Here is an 18,225-nt window from a genome sequence, read left to right as displayed (position 1 = left end):
TCACTCAGATGCTATCTTTGCAAGGGGTCTCTATTCCCTGGAGTGTGGGCCAACATGGAATCATCCCTTGCCCACTGTGGTTGGGGGAATTTGCTGATTTGCCTCTATTTGAGATGTGTTCCAATGAGAGAACCATTATCAATTAATATTGATTTTACAATCAATGTTTGAAGGTCAATGAAGTTGGGAGAAGGTAACCTAAAGCCAAGGGAAAGGAGCAGTGCCACCCCAAACTGTGCCAGCAAGTGCATCTTTGGCCGGATGCTGAAGACTGGGATGTTTTGGTTTTCCTCCTGGCCGCTTAAATCTCACCCAGTTTCTAATCTTGGTATTTGCTTCTAGACCCCTTGGTTGGGCACCTCCCTGGCTCTCCTATTTTTTCTCTACTCTCGTCCTTGGCCTTTTTCCTCCCTTACTAGCTGTCGCCTCTGGCTCCTAGACCTCAGGGACCCCTCCAATAAGGACAGGTCTTTAGTCATATAGATGCTCAACAATCTAATAGTCTCACAATCTAAAATCTTTAAATGCCTCCATTTCTATGCTTTTGTGTTTATTGTGTCTCGGTTTTCAGACCTTTTCAAAGTCTTCGAGTTATGCCAAAACTAGGCTAAGAATTTTGTTGTTTCTCATATCTTAGAATAAGAAAGGGAAATAAATTATGCCCCTAGTGGTCAGGCGTGGTAGGGCACAAAGAGTATAGATAACCTGCTAAGTATTAAAAAGCGGAGACATTACTTTGCCCACAAAGGTACCTCTAATCAAAACTATGGTTTTACCATTAGTCATGTATGAATGTAAGAGTTGGACTATAAAGAAAGCTGAGTGCCGAAGAACTGATGCTTTTGAACTGTGGTGTTGGAGAAGACTCTTGAGAGTCCCTTGGACTGCAAGGAGATCCAACCAGTCCATCCTAAAGGAAATCAGTCCTGGGTATTCATTGGAGGGACTGATGCTGAAGCTGAAACGCCAATCCTTTGGCCACCTGATGCGAAGAACTGACTCATTGGAAAAGACTGTGATGCTGGGAAAGATTGAAGGTGCAAGGAGAAGGGGATGACAGAGGATGAGATGGTTGGATGGCATCACTGACTCTATGAGCATGAGTTTGAGTAAGCTCTGGGAGTTAGTGATGGACAGGGAGGCCTGGTGTGCTGCAGTCCATGGGGTCGCAAAGAGTCAGAGATGACTGAGCAACTGAACTGAACTGAACTGAACTGAAATGCCTGCCCAGCAGGGCAGAGACAGAGGATCCCAGGTAACTGCCTGGGGATGGCACAGATATGAGACCAACAAGGGCCCAGCCATGCCCGAACCCATGACTCTTAGCAGGCTAGGACATATCCCAGGGAAAAGTTGGTGTGTCAATTGTCCCTGTAATTTAATCAGGGCAGACAGTTAAACCAGACAGCTGAGGGGGAAATATGTCATAATTTTTGGAAACTGCTAAAAAACCAACACAGGGTTGGGGCTGATTTTTGGAAGCAATGATTAAATCTGTATTTTCATGGCTATTTTGTGTATTTGTGTAAGCTGTTTTAGATCTAAAGGTCAAAAGATAGGAGACAGCAATATCCTATTTTCTTTGTTGACTGTTGGCTATTCAATTGTTTCATTATTGCTTAAAAAAAAAAGAAGAAGAAAGAAAGAAATGCTTGAGTAGTTCTTTCTAAAATTAGTGGCAATTCCATTGTCTCTCATTTGATGATCAAACAATACCTGGGTTGGATGTTGAACCTCAGATGACATATGTGACTACTGGGTACCCTGTATATAAGTGTGTGTGTGAGTGTGTGTGCATGTGTGGGAGCAGGCTCTTGAAGGGTGGGGAGTAGAGGTGAGGAGGGGCACTTATCAGAACCTGGGAAACTGTAAGGATGCCGCCATCCAGTTTTCTCACCTGACAAATAAAACAACCTTTGTTACAATCCATAATTACAGTCTGCATGTAGTAATTAATACAAGGTTTCTTTTTCAGACAATCTCATACATTCTAGCTATTCTTCCTTTTATTTAACCATTTCAGAGCCCAGGTTAGGAAGAACTGTGTTGACATCGTTTTGGTTGGGCACATTCTCCGAGGGTGAAACCATGTCCACAGTGTGGAGCCTGCTTTGCCACCTCCTGTCACTTCCCAAGGTACATCCTAAGCTAAGTCTGGGGTCAACATTCTTTATCCATGACCTCTTTATTAGCCTCCATTGCAGAGATGGATTGTCAAATACCTTCTTTGGAATCTGCACACCTCCTGGGCTTTGGCTGTGCTGTTCTCTGTGCCAGAAACTCTCCACACCTTCCCCCCCCCCCCCCAACCCTACCTGTCTGACCTTTAGTCCTTTAAGCTCCCTCAGGCATTGTCTTCTCCGGGAATTCCCGATCCTCCCCTCCTCCCACATCCTGCAACACCTCCCTCCATCAATCCTCTTGTTTATTGGATCTTTCACATCCACATACAAGCATCCTCTATAATCTATTAGTCATTGTTCTGCAACTACTGTGCCAACCTTGCAGCCAGGGGCCATATGTCGGCTGCGGTTGTATAGTAGACTTGTCCGCATTTGCTGGGCAAATCCGCCACACTTCCTGAGCAGAAGGACAGGTAAGGGTGCAGAGGAATTCGTTGGAAATGACAGGGACATGGAGCACAGGCAGAGCCCAGGTATGTTCGGTACAAAGACATGAGTTTAGTCTGAATCCATCTGTCCTAATTCCAGGCCCTGTCTGGCCAGGTCCTTTTCTCCAGAGCTCTCCAGGAAACCTTTTTTCAGTTTCCCCTGTATTGCCTTTGGGGGGGGAGGGCAAGTGCTTTCAGTGAGCAAGTAGGTCCCACGTCTGATTCAGGTCAAATGGTCTCTTACATGTTCTTCGGCTATAGTCCCTCTCCTCTGGCACCATCTTCTAGGCTCTTCTTCACTGTCACAATCTATCCCCTTTGGTTCAGATTTTACTTTCTCTTTTCTGCCTCCTGCCTACCAGCATCTGCCTTGTATCTGAAGTCACAACAGTTTTACTGACAGAGCAGACTGTTGCTTACTCCATAAGAGGCTACATATCACTCCTCTTAAGGCAAACAATTTCAACAGGTGAGATCCACGCACACCTGTTTCTGCCTTCACACCCGTTCATTTACCTATTGTCTATGACTGCTTTCCTACTGAAACAGCAATGCTGAGTGGTTGTGACTGAGATCATACAGCTCAGGAAGCCTAGCATTTACTCTTTGGCCCTTTATGGAAACTGCGCTGATCTCTGTTTATAGAGGATGCTTATATGTGCATAAGAATGATCTGGCAAAGAGGAGGAATTGATGATATTAGAGCTAGGGAGTAGAGGGATCATTGGGGGAAAATCCCTGAGAAGGGAACAAGCAACAGGTTCCAGAGCCCAAGGGAAGAACTGGATTTTGATGGGAGTCAAGACATGTCATCTGCTAAAACAGACAGGAAGATGGAGCGTGCATACACAGGCAGGTAGGACAATGAGGGCATTCCCGTCAATTGCCTCTATTAGCTCCATTGTACGTGTGAGGCAAGGTCACAAGCTAGAAATTTAGGGGATAAGGGAGGTATAAGGACAGAGGAGAAATTGTAGACAGTGGGGAAGTGAGCACACGAGAACATTAACTAGGATGCCTGTTCAGTGTTGTGGCCACCGTCTAAATGAAGGCAATGAGCACAGCGGTGTGCTATTCTCCAGCAGTGTCCACAGGCTCCAGTGCCAGCAGGGGTGGTTGAATTTCATCAGCGGCGGGGCTTTGCCAGGTGTGTCAAAGGGGTGAAGGGAGAAAGGAGTAGTGACTTTCGGTGCAATGGGAATGACTAAGGATCACAGCAGGTCATGGAAGCTCAACTGGTGAGAAGAGTGGTGAGGAGTGAGAAAGGGGTGAGGTAGTGGGAAAGTGGTAGGGTCAGTCCATGGGCTGGAGGTCATGACGAGGTCAATGCTCCTTTGGAGAATATGAGAGCTGGAAGGATCAGAGATCAAAGAATGGGGAGCATGATGTCCAGATTTCTGAGGTAGAGCAGTTCCTGGTGATGGTAGGATATAGACAGAGTGTAGCCATGGGGGTGGGAGAGCGAGATAAGTGAGAGTCAGGGAGGTCAAGACACTGAGAGGCCATCCAAGAGCATGCACTCTGATACTCAATCGTGTCTGACTTTGCAACCTGAGGAACTGTAGCCGCCACACTTCTCTGTCCATGGGATCCACCAGGCAAGAATACTGGAGAGGGGTACCATTTCCTCTTCCAGAGGATCTTCCCAACTCAGGGATCGAACCTGCATCTCTTATCTCTTCTGCAATGGCAGGCAGATTCTTTACCACTGAGCTACTTGGGAAGCCCCAGGGAGGGCACCTACAGTTAGCCAAACTGGGGACAGGAAGTGATGTGGAAAGGAAGTGAATGGATGAGGGACAGAATCTTCAGTTGGGTTGGGGGTGACTAAGATGACAGCAACAAGGGACGAGAAACAGGAGACACAGTGTAATTGTCCAAGTGTCAGGGGCCCTTGAAGCAGAGCAGAGATTGGTCTAGAAGTAGCAATGGGAACAAGACGGACCCCATCTCTCCCCAAACTCAGTGGTTTAGGGAGAATGAGGGATAGATAAAAGAACTTCCACCTCAGAGGACTGCCGAGTGAGGCCTGGGGGAGAATGCGCTTCAGCGAACATAAAAAGAGAAAAACATTCAGGGAAGTTTTTGAAGAGGTAGGAGCTGTGCTGGTTTCCAGTGCGCCTCATTGGCAGGGCTGGGGAGGGTGGGGAGGGCTGGGGAGGACCCTGAATCAGATTAGGGTGGACAGAGCTGTACTGGGTAAGGTCTGGGAGGCGAACTGGAAGACTTGAACTTCTGGGGAGGACCAAGTTGGCAAGGATGTGTAGACATAACAGGATTCAGCTGTGAAAGCCTCTCTGAGGTGGGAGAGGTGGAAGAACAGGGGGTCCCCAGATGGTCCCCAAATCTACTGTAGCTCAGGATGTTGTGTAGTCTGGTGGGTAGTGAGAGGCTCCCCAAGGATCTGCCATCTTAGGCAACACGGAGGGGGAGGGCACCTGGGTTGGGAGGAGCCCTGGCAGTGAGAGCAGTAATCCCTAGGGTCGCAGTGACCCTTCCATGGAGGTCAAGAGGCGGGTGGGGGTTGGGGGGGGTGCAGGGCCCTCAGCTTGTGCTGATCATTCTTATCAACATGCTCCAGTACAAATAAACCAGCCAAGTCACAGCCATCAGACTCCTCCCTTGAACCTGCTGACCTCTCCAACCCCCCCCCCCCCATTTACCTGCTTCTCTTCAACATGAAACAGCCCCAAAGAGCTGAGGATGTTGTCTGGTCTGTGTCCTGTCCCCACCCCTTCGCTAAGATCACTCTTCTCAAAGACAGGCACATGGTACCCATGGAGGCCTTCCGTCTGCTCTTGAAGATGCCGAGTCCCCTGAACCCCATCCCCAAACCGTCCACCTTAATGCCTTTGCACAGCCTCTTCTCTTCCCAGAATGCTTTCCTCTCACATTTCTGTTGTGGCTTCTTCCTGTTACATCAGTTCAAATACACCCTCTGAGAGAGGCTTTCCCTGTGGAACCCTCTAACCCGGCTCCTGAAGTCACTCCATCACATCGCCCTGTCTTATTGTCTTCATGACTTGTCATGCCCTCAGAAATGATCTTCTTCATTTATTTGGTTAATTTATTTATGTCCCACTTCCTTGATCTAGAATGTAAGCCAGAACCTCATGTCTTCTTCGCTGCTGTATCTTTAGCATTGGAAACATTAACTTTTTCCTAGATGCCCAATAATTACTTGTTAATAAGATTAGCCTTATAAAGAGAGCCTTAAAAGAGAACTCTTGAACTCAAGAATGCACAATTTGTCTACAGAGATAATTAAAACCCCTTCCGCCCTCTGCCAGGATGGCCTAGGGATCATCATAAAAGTACAAATCCATAGCACCCATCATAGACTAAATCAGAATCTCCAGGGATGGGTCTGGACTCTGTATGCTGAATCAGCTCCCCAAGCAAGCCATTGGCAGTCAGCAGGTATGGGTGTGAGGAATGGACATTTGGGAACCTCATTCATTTTTTCCCCCACAAAGAATCATTGAAAACTTCTGTGGTACCCAGCTCTGCAAGGGACTCAAAGAACATCCTGTTACAAGTAAGAGAAATCTAGTCAAACTAGCATCATTAAAATAATGGGGGGCTTTCAGTTAAGGATGCAAGAATCTCAGAGAGCCAACAAGCAGCAGTGGTTGCCTCAGAGAGGTCTTGGGGAACTTCCCTGGTGGTCCAGTGGTTAGGAATCTGCCTGCCAATGCAGAGGACACAGAATGGATCCCTTTGTCCTGGAACTAAGATCGCACATGGTACAGGACAACTAAACCCATGCAGCACAATCACTGAAGTATTCACACCCTGGAACCTGTGCTCTGCAACTAGAGAAGCCACTGCAGTGAGAAGTCCAAGCACTGCAACTAGAGCAAGGCCTTGAGCTGCAGTGGAGACCCAGAGCAGACAAATAGATGGATGGATGAATGAATGAATTTTCAAAATTATAAATGAAAAAAGAAAGGTCTGGGACCAGAAGTGGAAGAGGCACCACGAGAGAGGTGGCTGTTCTCACGCTTACTCACTCTTGCCTCTGCTTTGTTCACACTCCACTGCTGGTTGATGGCGCTGCATCTTTGCATGCATGGTGGGCCAAAGCCCCCTCAGTTCTAGGACTTCAATCTCCTCCCTTCAGGTGACCAGCAGACAGTACTCTCTTCCCTTTTGGCCAAGTCCAAAATGCCTGGGGAGAGTTTGGCCTAATGGGTCAGAAGTTGACCCAGAGGACTGATCCCTTATATGAATGGAGGCTTGTTCTCAGAAGGTTGTGGGTTTGACAGTCTACAACATATTAGGAATGACGAGCTACCACTGGGGTATGGAATCTTTGATTAGATCTTCTATGGGGTGGAAGTGGCATTTTTTTTTTTTTTTAGTTGCTGCCACCTGTTAGTGAATGAGTTTATCAAGTTCTTTCCTGAGGGAGAGGTCTTAGAGAAGTCTGGAAATAACCCTGAAGTCACTGAGTACCCAAGAGAGGGTAGGGAAGATGGCATGAAGGTTGAAAAGGTTGCACTGCTCTTCCGAGAGCTCTGTGAGGCACGTAGACAATCTGAGGTAAGGGCAGCTGTATGTCATGCGAGTCACTTGAACTTAAGGTTAGAAACACATGAGCTCCTTGAGTGACTGAATCCACATTGCCTGGTACTTTCAGTTGCTTAGGTAGTTCATAGAATAATGTAATAGGATTGAGGACCCAGGCGTGCTTTCTGGAAGCCTGTTCCTCATGGCCCTGGGAGATTACCTTGACCATCTGTTTGGAAACTTATAGACAATATTCCCCTTCCCTTTCTTCTCATTTCCTAGAAGGTCAGCAGGCCAAGTCTAGGGGATCAAGGGAGCAGAGGGCATCTCATTCAGATCAAGGTGTCGGGGCTCCACAGATCTACAATCAAAAGCTTTGAGGAGCAAGACTCTTTTCAGCTTCACTGCTGCTGCTGCTAAGTCACTTCAGTCATGTCCAACTCTGTGTGACCCCATAGACAGCAGCCCACCAGGCTCCCCGTCCCTGGGATTCTACATTGGAGTGGGTTGCCATTTCCTTCTCCAATGCAGCAAAGTGAAAAGTGAAAGTGAAGTCGCTCAGTCATGTCTGACCCTCAGCAACCCCATGGACTGCAGCCTACCAGGCTCCTCCATCCATGGGATTTTCCAGGCAAGAGTACTGGAGTGGGGTGCCATTGCCTTCTCCGTTTCAGCTTCACAGGGCCCAGTAATTTACTCTGAAGGACTCGTCTTCTTAGCATCCTCCTCCTTAGAAATCCCCTTTTCCACGACCTAAGTCTCAGCTTCATTCTCTCCATTCACTAGCTGAGCTAAGATTATTGGTCAGGGAATCAACACCTAAAGAGGGGGCCTCACACAGTGTTGGGGTCTTTGAAAGCTATAGAAACAACTTCTAGTGGGGTTGGGGCCTGCTGAGTCCACCAGGTGAGGGATGGGGAAGCCAAGTTGTTCCATGGCTTGGGAGCAAGGCTGTGGAGGTAGGGCTGCTGTCTCCCTAAGGGCCAGGCCGCAGGATATGTTTCAAGTCCCAGTCATTGCCCCCTCACAAAGCAAGAACCAGGAAATAGTCCTTCTTCTAGTTCTCCATCCTTTCTCAGAGCAAGAGGAAACACTGGTGGAGTAAGAGAGAATGAAGAGACTGTGTTTCTAGTTCTAGTTCATTCCTTCCATCATTCAGCAGATATTCAGAGTGCTTACCACAGCACTGGGGTGAATGTGAGGGACATGCCATGAGCGAAACAGATCCCATCCCTGCTGTGACCAGAAGTACAGCTCTTACTGGGCCTCCATTTCCTCCTCCGTAAAGTGAGGTGGTTGGCCTAGATCAACAATTCTCAAAGCTTAGCATGCATTCAAATCACCTGGAGGATTTGTTAAACCCCAGCTTGCTTGGCCTTACTCCCAGAATTCCTGATCCAGTAGATCTAAGAATTTGCATTTCTAACAAGTTCCCAGTTGAGACTGATGCTGCTAGTCCAGGGACCACACTTTGAGAACGACCACACTAGATGACCTCTCAGACCCCTTCAGTGATGTGACTGGCTTGGTGGTCACTGGAGTGGCCTAATCAGAAAGGGATTGTGCAAAGTCAGGTTGGAAATGGAAAAGTCCCATAAGTTTCCTGAGCTTAGGGGTAAATGGATCAGAGAAACCTTAACAGAGCCACTAAAGCATCTGCCTCATTATTTTTTTAAAAAAATGATTAAAAAGTAATTTCCTAACATGAAAGTTCAATCAGATGCTGGAGAAATTATTTCAACTTTTCACTGGGGAAAAAAAGGCTCCACTAAAAAGCTACAAGGGTATTGATGTCTATTAAATATTTGCTTTTCTCTCTAGCCCACACTAGACTGAGTAATTTGTATTTGGCAGAAACCAGCTGCAATTACATTAGTCAATCCAAAAGCCCAACTTGCTCATACAAAATGCAAACAAATTAGTTAAAATGGCCTAATTAGTGGACTGTAAAAATACAAACTGAGGCTGGCAGCCTGGTGTGTGTGAGGCAAAAGCACTGTCTCCCCACATGGGGAGCCCAGAGCTAAGGAGACATGAGACTCAGCTTTCAGCTGATGGAGGGTCTTCTTCCGGGACCTCTGATAGCCAGTGACCCCGATGAATCCCAGTGGTTCTGCCTCAGGAAATGCCATCCTCTCCTGACCTGGAGCATGGCCTCAACTTTGGCCAGGTGGGTGCAATAGTAGGAACATGGGGTTTGGATCCAGATAAACTCAAGCTTGACTCTCAGCCCCACCAATTCACCAGTTAACCCTTTGCTCAAGTCACTTCACTTCTCTAAGCCTCTTATTTCCTTTTTAAAATGGAAAGGATGCATCCTGTATTGAACAGTGGCTGTGAAGATTAGCAATTAGGTATATATGTATCTGGGCTTCCCAGATACTAGTAGTAAAGAATCTACCTGCCAATACAGGAGATACAAGAGACTCGGTTTGATGCCTGGGTCAGGAAGATCCCCCAGAGAAGGAAATGACAACCTGTTCCAGCATTCTTGCATGGAAAATTCCACAGACAGAGGAGTCTGGCTATAGTCCATGGGGTCTCAAGGAATCAGACACGATTGAGTGGCTTAGCACACACACACATATACATATCTGGTGCATAATGCATAGTGTGGCTCTGGGTTTCCTTGGCCTTGACATACCAGAATGGCTCTATAGATCAGGATTCTGGTTTCAATTTAGGGCACCAGTGGCCAGTTTTGTAAAGACTGGATGAGACTGAGGAAATGACCCTCAGTGCACTGACCAAGGTCAAGGACTCTGTTGAGTATTGCGGTGTGACTCAGCTCATCTGTGCTCTCTCCCCAGGGGCTCCAGGCTTGCAGCCCTATAGATGCATGGGTCACAGAATCAGAGAGCTGGCAGGGACAGCAGACACCTCCCAGTCTAGGGGTCACTGTGCCTCAGGGTCCCTCGGGGAGCTTCTACAAAAGGCTGGAGCCAGGACCCCACTCCCAGGAAGTCAAGCTCAAGCAACCTTGGAGGGACTCAGGTGTCAGTGTGTTTTGATGTCTCTCCAGGTGATTCTAAATGAAGTCAAGGTTAAGGGTCATTCCTCTAATTAGACCCTTTATTTTGTGGGAGAAAAACCTAGCAAATATGCAATGAATATTTAAAGATGAACAAAGCAGCTAAACAGTGACAACTCATAAACTCAGAGAGATGTGGATTATCTAAGATCACACAGAATCAAAATTTCCTAAATTGTTGGATCACACTGTTGGCTCTGATAGGCAGAATGTGTGCACAATGCCCGCAGAGTCCTGGGGCTCTTTACCAGGCACTTAAAGAAGGTTAGACTTTGGTGACACTCAACATCTTGTATTTCATAACACCTTCTCGCCTGAGCACATTTCCAACTCAATTATAGTCACAACATCAGCCAGCTTGAGACTTGGGAGTCTCGGGGAAGTGCTACACCATTTGTTTCAAGATCACACAGCCAATCAGTGTTGGACACAAGACTGAGAAACCCAGGGGATGGGTGTTAGAGAAATAGAGTCCACATCAGTTCTGGATGCCAGACTTTGTGAATTACAAGGGTGGTCCCTAGCCTTTACTGGATTCTACCGAAAGGCAGACAGCAAAGTTACACACTTACGTAGAGAGGACCAGAGATTTAAGATGTCCTGAGTAAGTGGAAAAACGTTTAGTCTCATTAGTTACAGTGTGACTCTTAACTCAAAAATAAAATCTAACCCTTCAGGGACTGTGTCTCATTTACACTTTTTAAAAATTAATTACTTAATTAATTATTTTTGGCTGGGTCTTCGTTGCTGCACATGGTCTTTCTGTAGTTGCAGTGAGTGGCGGCTGCTCTCTAGGTCCTGTTTGAGGGCTTCTCGTGGCAGTGGCTTCTCCTGTTGCAGAGTATGGGCTCCAGGGCGCCCAGGCATCAGTAGCTGCCCCCAGGGCATGTGGAATCTTTCCTAACCTGGAGTTGAACTCATGTCCCCTGCACCAGCAGTGGATCCTTACCTACTGGGCCACCAGGGAAGTCTCTCTCAAAACCCCCTTACTTTTGCATCTAATGGAGGCTCTTCTGAATTTTCCTGCCTCTGTTCTCATGGGCCTCTGTTCCCTCTGGAGTCAGACACCTGGACTCAAAGAGTCCAGGACACAGGCAGAATGTAAGGGCTTCTCAACTTGAAGGAAAGCGCAAGGAGGGCTAGTTCTGCTTCTACCCTCATTCTCCAACTCCAGGCTGCCCTTCTGTCCACCCCAATTCCCAGAACCAAAATTCTAGAGACACGAAAATATAGTGTCATTTCTGACATGTGTGGCCATCAGTGATTTCATCACTACATATATTCATACCTTTCTAAGTGCTCTGAGATGCAATTCACTCTTTGACATAATTATCTCAAATTGTGGCATGGCATCAGGCTGAGGTTGGATCCCTCAGCTTTGCCTACCTTAAGTCAGAGTAGTACTTAGCTTCTACATCCTCATTTCTAATCTCATTTAAGGTTAAGCATTTCCCTCGAAGAACTGTGTTAGATGCTTTCCACAGCTATGGGTTTTATTGTATTGAAATGTTGTATTTTATCTTTCAGTATTTTTTTTTATGTATTTATTTTTAACTGAAGGGTGTCTATGGCAACACCACCCTGAATTGAGGTTTTGAACTGTGGTGTTGGAGAAGACTCTTGAGAGTCCCTTGGACTGCAAGGAGATCCAACCAGTCCATCCTAAAGGAAATCAGTCCTGGTTATTCATTGGAAGGACTGATGCTGAAGCTGAAGCTCCAATACTTTGGCTACTTGATTCGAAGAACTGACTCATTGGAAAAGACCCTGATGCTGGGAAAGATTGAAGGCAGGAGGAGAAGAGGACAATAGAGGATGAGATGGTTGGATGGCATCACTGACTTGATGGACATGAGTTTGAGTAAGCTCTGGGAGTTGGTGATGGACAGTGAAGCCTAGCATGCTGCAATCCGTGGGGTTGCAAAGAGTCAGACATGACTGAGCAACTGAACTGAACTGAATTGAATTGAAGGGTAATTGCTTTACAGTGTTGCATTGGTTTCTTTCTTTCTTTTTTTTTTTTTTAATTTTACATAATTGTATTAGTTTTGCCAAATATCAAAATGAATCCGCCACAGGTATACATGTGTTCCCCATCCTGAACCCTCCTCCCTCCTCCCTCCCCTTTGCATTGGTTTGTATCAAACATCAACATGAATCAGCCATAGGTTTGCCCATGTCCCCTCTCACTGTTATGGGTTTTATTGTATTGAAATGTTGTATTTTATCTTTCAGTATTTTCAAACCTTCCTCAGTGAAGGTCTGTTGGTAGAAAAATAAATTTGTCTGAAAATGTTTTGAAATGTATATTTCTTCTAAGTATTTTCCTTCAACACATTGATAAGATCTTTTTCCAGTATCTTCTGGCTTCCATTGTTGGTGTTGGGAGGCCAGCTGCTACTCTAATTATCAGTCCTTTGAAAATAATGGTTTTCCTCTCTGGCTGCTTTTAAGATTTTTTTCTTTGTCTTTTGTGTTCTGTGATTGCGGTGTGATTCGCATGGTTATGCACATTGCCACATACATGGGTATATGTATTGAACTATACTGATAAATATCAATTGTAGGTTTGGATTGACAGGAACTTCACACATGGACCTGGATAATTCAGATGAAGTTTGCTTATCTAAAAAATACAGGTGAAAGTCAACACCCTGAGAATACACAGCAGAGAGAGACAGCGGTATAAGCTTCAGGACCCCCGTTTTCATAAAGGAATACATACATTGTTGTAGACTGCAATATCTAAGTGAATGAGCATCCAGTCAGACTTTTTGGAAAAGTATCTTCTTCTTCCAAGCTTAATCTCATGTACAATCTTGGTGTTATCTGATGTGTAGCATGCCCACACAATTCAGTGCTGTATAATACAGTGTACTGGAATAGGAACACAATCACCTCAGTCCACCTTGGGAAAGCTGTGATAGGAATCTAGAACAAATATCTAACCCAAATATCTGTATAAATCCTGCTTACTCTGCCATATAGTTAAATCTTTTATTTATCCTTCTTGACTTTTTTGTTTAGAATCTGTGGGAAAATCCTATCCTTTCAAATATTGCCTCTATCCTATCCTTCCTCTCCTCTCTGCTATAGTTTTCTTCATGTATGTTAAACGTATTCACCAGATCCTAAATGTCTCTTAACATTTCTTTGATGTTATCCTTCTCAGTGTCTTTCTGAGCTGCATTCTGGATCATTCTTTTCAGAATATCTAATCCTCTGTTGAAGCTATCAACTGAGTTTTTAATTTCAACAATTTAATACTTTTTATGGCTTAAAGATCTATTTGAATTTTTTTTATAATCTGTTCAGGCATTTCTACAGCCTCTTACTACTAATGATACTTTTAATCCTTGCCTTTACTTTTAAAGTTATTAAACATACTGTTTCATAATTATATCTGGTCATTTCAATATCTGATGTCTCTGTGGGTTCAATTCTGCTATGTGCTGGCTCTTGCTCTTGGTACTTTCTTTCCTTGAATGCTTTATAATTGTTGACTATAAGTTTATATCTTTGAAACTTCATCTATATGGGAAATATTTGAGGTTTGGATTAAAGTTCCTTCAGAGAGGTAGCATCTTATTCCCCAGGTCTCTGGAACTACTACTAATTTACATTCACTTCCTTGACTGGGGCTTTCTTGGACCACTGGGGAGTAAGCATTCGATGTGTAAACTCATGGAAGAGCTGGCACATGTTTATAAATTCTCAGAAAAATTCTCCCCTCTGTTTAGAGTCAGAGCTGGATACATATAATTTTTCTTGTGCTCCCTTTGGTAGGAACAGAGTCTAGGTTATTTCTAAGTCACCTTTATGATGAGGGGGCAGTGATGTGGAATTTCAGTTTTATGCATAGGGGATCTCTACTACATTCCCCCAATTTAGATAAGCACTAGGTTTTTTTTCTTTCCCCTCTTGCCCTATAAGGTTGTGAAAACTAAATCAAAATTTACATGATTCAGCACATGCCCTCAAGGCCAAAGCCAACTTCAGAGGTCCATTTATTTCTCTGCAATTTCACTTTACCTATTTTTTATCTAGGACTATTCCCTAGTTTCTTTCCAATTCATCAGTACGTTGAAAAGTGTTCTCTTAATTTTATCCAGATTTTATAGTTGTTTTTGTTGGGAAGATTGATTGGCATTTAGTCCACTCTCTTGTAGAAATGGTCATGGCTACCTACTATCCTTCCAATCCTGAGCAAACAATTGATCTCGTCAAACCTCAGTCTCCTCACCTAAAAAAATCATCTATTTCCTAGAGTTATTTGAGGATCAATTGAAATATTGTATGAAAAAGATTTTTTAAACTCAAAAGTAAAACAGTTTATCAATATTAGAGCATTTTGTGACTCTGTATCTGATTTAAAAAAATGATTTCTTTTTCACGAAAATGAGAGAAGAAAGCTTTGCACAGGCTGTTTATAATCCAGGTCAATATTCACCTAGTCATTCAACAAGCATTTGCCAAGTAGCTTCTATATGGCACTTTCCTAGCCTAGAGGTTACCTGATTCAATTATTTACCTAAGGTGTTGAACCCATGACAAAAATGTAGTTTATATAGAAATTAAAAAAAAAAAAATCCTCTGCTGTTTGCTTATATGAACCTTTTCTTTCTTCTAAACAACAGACACAATACCAATATTTCTTTTCTAGGCTGTGCTTAGTCATTCAGTCGTGTCCAACTCTTTGTGACCCCATGGACTGTAGCCTGCCAGGCTCTTCTATCCATGGGAATTCTCTAGGCAAGAATACTGGAGCGGGTTGCCATGACCTCCTCCAGGGGATCTTCCCAACCCAGGAGTTGAACCCAGGTCTCCCACATTGCAGGCAGATTCTTTACCCTATGAGCCACGAGGGAAGCCCAAGAATATTAGACTGGGTAGTCAATCCCTTCTCCAGGGGAACTTCCCAACACAGGAATTGAACTGGGTCTCTGGCAAACAGGCAGATTCTTTACCAATTCTAGCACATCCTTATTTCCTCTGCAGGTCAAAAAGATATTTGTTTCTCTAAGAGTACTTTTAACATTCTGATTTCTTCTGGGCATTTCTCTCAAGGACTGTTTTCAACTCAGGTTAAATAACCTGAGTTATGTCTGCAGCCTGGGCCAGCCCTGTGAAGGCCTAGGCTGTTGGTCTAGATGGAGAAAACCTAGATTCTAATTCCCTTCTCCCTTACTTGGCTGTTTAGCTTGGGAAAATCACAGCCCTCGGTTCTAAAGACCACACCCCCTCCATATAAAAAAAGGAATGCTCATCACATTTTGAGGGTCACCTGAGGGTAACGCATATGAAGATACCCTGGATATTTTGAAGATTTCCACAATTTAAGGGAAAGGAATTATTATTTCCTAGCATTAGAAATGATTTCTTCTCATACTACCAACCCCCACTAATAATATCCCAGGCCAGAAAAAAAATTTGCAGGGCATATTCTTGTGGAAGCCAGAATTTGGGAATGCTCACAACTGCATGTCATGGCAGGACACATTCCTGCTGGTTCCAGGGGAAAATCGCATTCCCTCTGCCTTTGGCTGCAGCAGCACCCATGTCCCTGCTTCTCCCCAGCTGCCTGCCTCACTGGGGCAGCCCTCCCAGGCCCAGCTGTGGGGACTTGCCTCCTCTGGGTCGGGCACAGAGTGCCAGAACAGGCTGATATGCCAAGAGCTGTGGTATCAGGGGTCAGTGTCAGGATGTGCTGACTGCAGAGGACACGGTGACAGGCTGAGCTGGGGCAGTAATTAGACAGTGAGAGCTTCCTCCAGCAAGCTGCAATCAATAGGTCCGCTTACCGAGGGGAAAAAAAGATTAAAGTAAAGCAGATGGCAGAAGATAATAACATCTCCCACTTAACTCGTGTTTTCACTCGTTGAAGCACTTTCATCACCATTTTCTCGTTTGGTCCACAGCTTCTCTCTCCTCAGATCCTTTGGTGAATGTAGCTTGCCAGTTTTACAGGCAAGGAAGCTGAGACACAGACATAGCAGCTGATTAACCTTGCTCTAAGAGCTGAGACATACATTTCCATTCTTTTGCGCTAGCCATCCCATCATCAGTACCTTGGAGAGAATGCAAACATGTTCATTAATGCCACACATTTTTATTGAGTACCTACTATGTACCAGTCACTGTGCTAGGGATGATGGATTCAGCAGGAAATGAGACAAAGTCCTATTCTCATTGAGGTTCCCATTTAGTAGGCGACGATAACACACAGACAAATGAACATGATAATTTCAGACAGTAGTATGTGCCATGAAGACAATAAACTGTAACAATTCAGCAGAGAGGAACCAGCAAGGCTAATTGATCCTGCAAAGAGCTCTCTGAGCAGGTGATCTCTGAGCTGAAACCTGAATATCAAGAAGTTGCATGAATGTCAAGAAGAGGTAGAATAATGAAGAAAAAGCAAATGCAAATTAATAGCAAATTAATAATGCTTTGGACCTTGCAGTCTCTCAGGATTGGAAGAGGAGGCTGAGGAAAAGGAAGTCCTCTTGTGAAGCACAGGGAGGCTGGCCTGGAAAGTTTGAACTTCACTCTTGGAGAAGGAAATGGCAACCCACTCGTGTTCTTGCCTGGAGAATCCCAGGGACGGTGGAGCCTGATGAGCTGCCATCTCTGGGTTCGCACAGTCGGACATGACTGAAGTGACTTAGCAGCAGCAGCTGGAGCTCCCTTCTCAGGCTACCAACTTTTCTTTACTCCTGGCCTCAAGTTGCCCATCTGTGAAATGGATGCAGTGGTGGCAGTCATTATTGTAGACCTCAGGGTGAAGACTTGTGAAGTGTTAGACCCATAACCACACCAGTAAGAGGTTGCAAATTTTTTAGACACTTAGTGAATATTAACTGTTTCCTGTTTTCTTTATTTATTTGGTTGTGCTGGGTCTTCATTGCTGCACCAGCTTTCCTCTAGTTGTGGTGAGCAGGGGCTACTCTCTAGTTGCAGTGTACAGACTTCTCGTTGCAGTGGCTTCTCTTGTTGCAGAGCATGGGCTCTAGGGTGCATGTGCTTCGGTAGCTGCAGTTCCCAGGTTCTAGAGAACAGGTTCAGTAGTTGTGGTGCACGAGCTTAGTTGCTCTGCAGCATGAGGGATCCTCCTGGATCAGGGATCGAACATGTGTCTTCTCCATTGGCAGGTGGATTCTTCACCAGTGAACCACCAGGGAAGCCCCTGCTATTTTAAATAATGTTACCAAAAGATAGCTAAAAAGTAAACCTCTCTAGTCTACTCACTTGAATTAAATTCAACTGGTCTACACAAACTTGACAACGTCAGCCTCCTAAGGCTTCCTGTCAATGACATCACTGTCTCTTGACTTTACAAAGGACTCTTGACTGTACAGAACCTTTGGCAGCTCTTACTAGACATCTACTAGACTATAAGCCCTTTGAAGGCAAGGACCAGTTACTTACTATAAGGGTGCAATAAATGTTTGTGGAATTAATATGTGAAAAACACAGCTTTATCCCCAACACAATATCTCCTCATGTGGGCAGGGTCATTATTAACATGACAATGTACCAGCTGGGGCTTCTGCGGTGCCTCAGTGGTAAAGAATCCACCTGCGTGCAGGAGACAGGTAGACAAGGGTTCAATGCCTGGGTTGGGAAGATCCCCTGGAGGAAGAAATGGCAACCTGATTCAGTATTCTTGCCTGGAAAATTCCATGGACAGAGGAGCCTTGTGGTCTACAGTCCATAGGGTCACAGGGAATCAGACACGACTGAGTGACTGAGCATGCATGTACCCATGTATATACTAGGTGAGGAAACTGAGGCTCAGAGAGTTTGAAAGACTAGCAGTCTCTACCCAAACTCACTGACTTTATTGGAAACTTTCTTGGTAGTTATATCTACAGTAGCAGCAGAAGCATCAGTCAAGTTTTCAGAGACAGACACAAAGGGAGAGATTTCTTTTTGCCTAAAGAGTCCAAGTCAGGGATCTCAAATCTTCAGATCTAAGGGTATTTGCCTAAAGAGACCTTACCAACTGAGGGCTCAAGTTCTGCAAAGGAAGAGACTGATAAGATTATTTAGGCTTGGTTTGCAGCTGGAT

This window comes from Bubalus bubalis, chromosome 12 (assembly GCF_019923935.1).
Source record: "Bubalus bubalis isolate 160015118507 breed Murrah chromosome 12, NDDB_SH_1, whole genome shotgun sequence".
Classification (NCBI taxonomy): Eukaryota; Metazoa; Chordata; class Mammalia; order Artiodactyla; family Bovidae; genus Bubalus; species Bubalus bubalis.
The sequence above is the reverse complement of the archived record's forward strand: the minus strand, read 5'-3'. Positions refer to the sequence as shown.